Genomic DNA, 4810 nt, shown 5'->3' with positions numbered 1-4810 from the left:
CACCCCCAGAGCTTGATCCAGTTGGGGGTTCTGATCACTAGCAGGTGAGGGGACTAATTAGCAGCTTCTCTCCTGGGACTTGTAAGCTTTTACCTCTGGAATTCAAGCTATTCAAATTCACAGGAAAAGAAGGAACTGATACATTTGATGCTGACTCTTCATTTACACTAAGAAACCATTTGCAAAGAAGACTGGGATTCAGCTTCACCCACACATACTCCTTTGGAGAGGTTCTTCCTGAGAAAAGAATGCATTTTCTTTTTGTCTGAGATGGAGTCTCCGTTTGTCCAGCCTAGTTCCAAACTCCTAGGCTCCTCAGCCTCCTGATTAGCTGATACTGCAGGCGAGTGCTGCTAGACAAATACTACCATACTGGGCACAAGCATGTCTCTGTGCTGCATTTCTCTAAAGTCTCTTTGAGGTGCTTAGGGCTTTCCTTGTTTCCTGAGGATGGAAAGCTTCATTCAGCTGAGTAGAGACCAGAGGGGAAAAGTGATCGTGGGACTTCCAGGGGGCTGAACGTCAGCATCTGGAAAACGTCCTTGACCTTGGAGGTGGCTTTCCACAGGTGCAGCTTAGCCAGCTCTTACTTAATGTTTCATCTGGGGAAGGAAGGAAGGAACAGTTCTGGAGGCTCACTATGAAATCCACTTCACTGTCCACATTTTTCTCCCATATATTTAGTGAGATCAGAAGCTTTCCCCAAATTAGACAGAAGTTGAGGTGACACTGACATTTTTGCCCAGTGAGAATACATGAAGTCGAACAGACTTGTTTTGTATACATCAGTGTAGGAAAAGGTGGGGGAAGAGATTCCAGGTAGCTCTGGGAAGCTGAACTTAGGGATCACCAAGAAGGAAGAGCAGAAGACGAGCTCTCAGATAGAAGTGATGGTGGCGACAGAAATATGGATCAGTGTTTTTGTATTCAGGCTTGGTACCTGATTCTACCAGATGACTTCTCAACAGCAGTGTGCAATAGGATTGTCCATGAAGGCTGTAACTACTACCTCAATTTCCAGGAGGCTTCATGCAACATTTTGTCAAGAGCGGCCTTGACAATTTATACTTATTTTTGTTTTATCATACATGACATATTCTCAGCCCCCAAACACAAGTAATGGAGTTTCTTCCTTTGTATTCAAACATAAAGAGCACCTGACAATGTTCAAAGTGCCCAAGGAAAGGTGTTGACAATAAATAATAAAGGATTCAGATGCCAGAAGTCAGCTCAGGTCCCTGGGCTTGGGAGACTCTTGGAAGGGGAGAGTTGTGGATGGGGTCTCAGGGGAGAAGGGACAAGGGCCTCTATGAAGGAGGTAGGTAGGGGAAGTGGATTATATGGACATGAGAAGTTAATAAGTTAAACCAATTAACAGCTATTCTGGTGAGGCTAGAGGTGAAGGAAAGGAGAATTCTAGTATTGGTTGGCTTAAGAATAATGGTAGCCTGGCTGGAGTCTAGTGCCTGTTATCCCTTGCTCTTAGGAGGCTGGGGCAGGAGGATTTCAGTTCCAGGCCTGACAACTTAGTCTCAAAATGAAGAAGAATGATGTTTTTGCCTTCTGGTTTTTGATGGAAGTCAGAGTTAAACTCTAAATATGTTATTTTTATTTTTAATAATTAGCTTCAAGTAGTTGTGTGAAGGAGCTTGCTGTTTAACAAAGCAGTTTATGAATACAACATAGCTTGATGTCACTCCTTTTAACATTCTTACCCATCCCTTCCTTTCCCACCCTTTCCTCACTCTTTTAAATTTTGTAGGATATATATTGGATTGTTGTCTGCATTTTCCCCCTTTTCTCCTCCATTAGAAAGAATGATATTGTAGCATGTATAAAGAAATGGAAAGGGGAAAAATTATGTTATGTGAAGTAAGTCAGCCCTAGAGAGACAAAGGATCCATGTTTTCCATTATTTGAAGAAACTAGATTAAGCTGACAAACTCATATTAACTGAAAAATGACAGTCAAAGGAGATCTTGAATAGTGTAATTACTTAGAAAGCCAAAATCTAACTATGTGACCACCACTCTCTCTCACTTTGCATTATCATAAGACATGATATGCTTATTGTTTTCCTCTACTGGGTTGTAAAGTCCCAAGACAAGAAGATTGGTCATTTTGATAAGTGCAGTATCCCTCTTTGTCTTTCTCCCTGTTTTATGTATCAGTATATGTATATATGTATGTGATGTACATGTATATAGCATTTGACCCTAAGTGTATTATATTTAACATATTATATATATTTAAAAAATATAAAATATGCTGCATGCCAAATATTCTATCTCTGGTCGGTCTATCTATCTATCTATCTATCTATCTATCTATCTATCTATCTATCTATCTCCAGAACAATTTTAATTTCTTTTAAATTTCACATAGTTTTAAATTTTTAAACAAAGGAAGAAACTTCACACAAATAGTAACTAGACAATTTATTTAATTAATTATCACTATTTCTAAGTCGATATTTGGGAAAAGGTAAAGGAATAAGGGGAAATCAAGGCTTAGGAACAAAGGAATGAAAAGATACAGGTCCTTGGAGACCTTGCTTGTCTGGGAGCAGGGAGTCAAGTCAGATGAGTTTGTCAAAGCTCTGGTATGGATGTCTGGACATAAGAACCTCATGGAAAGGGACAGGAAAAAGCTGCAGAGCTGAGTCTGAAATTAGCAGCCGGTGTTATGTGGCTGCATGAGAATGGAATGCCAAAATCAGTCATATCATTGGGCTTTGATGAAAGGATGGAAAGTAAACACTACCAGGAACTAGACTCTGTTGGTCCCTAGAAGAACATTCCAGACTCTGATAAGGAGAAATTAGGAGAAATTTTCTTTCTGCACTAAATCAAAGCTACAGTGAAAAGCTTTCAGTACCAAAGAGTGTTACACTTGGGTAATTTGTTTCAATTTCTCTTATTTCTTAATAATTATATTTGGAATTTTAACTTTCATGGTGATACACTGTGTGTTCACGTAGTGCATTTTCAAATATGTAAAATTTTTCTTGCAATTTTTTCTTCAAGTAAAATGAAGAATAAATTCAAATAAAGTGAAGAATTCTTCAAGTTTAGCCATGAGTATTTTTGTTTACAAATATATGGACTTTATAAAGTCCATATTTTTGTTACTAATTGGCGTTTCTACTTTATTATGATAAATGAGGAGAGACAATAAAATACTGCATTTCCCCTATAATTTACTGGGGATTACTATGGGTCTTTGGTCAATTTTTATAAATATTAGAGATGTGCTTCAAAAAAAGGTATTTTTGTTTGTTGAATAAAAAGTCTATATTTGTTTACAATATCAAGCATTTTAATCACATAATTTAGGTCTTCTTTGTGTATTATTTTTGAAAGCTTCCACTATTGCCTTCTGAATGTGTAAAAGTATATATATTTTTATGTATGTGTATACATATGTATATTTAGTTAGATGCATCTATAGTCATGACCTTTAAAATAATTTTGACATATTTTTCCTCTTAAAAGTGTATGCATTTATTTTGTTTTTATTTCATGACTTTTTAGCCTTGAAATTTTGTTGAATATTAGAATTTGTCCCACAATTTTATTTTCCACTTGAATTTTCTTTTTCCATCTTTCTATTTTTAACCTCTCTATTTGAACATTTGAAGATAAGAACATGATTTTTCTTGTTTTTATAATTCAGTTTGAGTATAGATGTTTTTGGACAGTGCTGGGGTTTGAACTCAGGGCCTCTCACTGACTAAGCTGATGCTCTGCCTCTTAACTCATACCCAAGACCGCTTTTCTCTTTCTTTTTTTTTTTTTTTTTTAAATCAAGTAACTGTTTTATGTATTTGCCAGCAATTTGAGGCAAACATGAAGGAACAGGAATACTTGGAGGATGATTCTGGTTGAAAACATTTCAATGTAACCACAGTCTAGTTAGAATACTGTGCTCTATACAGTATAAACAACTAACTGCTCAGTGATAACTTTCATTTACTTTACTTTTAGTAATAAAATTGATTTCTACCTTCTACATGATTAGACAATAGTTTATTTTTCTAACCAAAGTGACCAAGCCATGAATCGTGAGGCCTTCACAAATGTTACTTTTTACTATTTTCACTAAACAATGACCTTCTATTTTGATTATTCCTAGGGAACAGTGATTTTGTTTCTCCAGTGGTTTCCATATGCCAAGTAGCTACTAACGGGGTGCTTACTGCTTTCCGAGGATTTCACCAGATGAAGCTTCATTTCCAGTGTCACTGCTGTCATCCGTGTTTCACTGGAGTCCATCCACCTGGATTTCTCTATAACAGCTGACCCAGGAGTCCTGCTTCAGCTGCGAGGACCTCATTCTGCTGAATGTGATATTCCAAAATCTCATGGATATTCTTTGCACCATTTTAAAATATTTCTATAAGCAATGCTCTGAACAGGTAATCTCTTCAGGTTTTACTTCTCTTGTTGTGAAGTCTTTAACACAGTCCAAAAAAGCAGGTTGCTGTAAATGTATTGTAGGTTCCCAGGAATTCTTTAGACTGTTTTATCTGATCAGGTTCTAGTATTTGTGCAGCCATATTCTTTATATATGTTTATGTGTCACTTTTTCTGATGCATGAGTTTCCTTTCTGTTCTGGAAATGAAGTCATCCAGCCTTTGCTTAAGAGTCTCCAGCCGGGCCTGATTTCTTACTTATCACAAGCTCTAGAATGAGCCACCTGTATGCTGTAGAGGGGCTGCAAAACCTGTCCAGTCCCAGGCTGACAGCCCAGGTTCAGGGCGGGTAGAAGGACTGCTAGGCAGCAGAGAACATGTCCTTTCAGTTATTT

General features: G+C 37.4%; 1 pseudogene; it reads right to left on the bottom strand.

Moving 5' to 3' along the window:
* Window positions 1-4288: 4288 nt before the first annotated feature.
* LOC138805550 (mitochondrial import inner membrane translocase subunit Tim9-like) lies at window positions 4289-4558 on the bottom strand (annotated as a pseudogene).
* Window positions 4559-4810: the final 252 nt, after the last annotated feature.

Source organism: Dipodomys merriami, unplaced genomic scaffold, assembly GCF_024711535.1.
Source record: "Dipodomys merriami isolate MVZ:Mamm:240054 unplaced genomic scaffold, mDipMer1.0.p SCAF_4, whole genome shotgun sequence".
NCBI lineage: Eukaryota > Metazoa > Chordata > Mammalia > Rodentia > Heteromyidae > Dipodomys > Dipodomys merriami.
The sequence above is the reverse complement of the archived record's forward strand: the minus strand, read 5'-3'. Positions and strand labels throughout refer to the sequence as shown.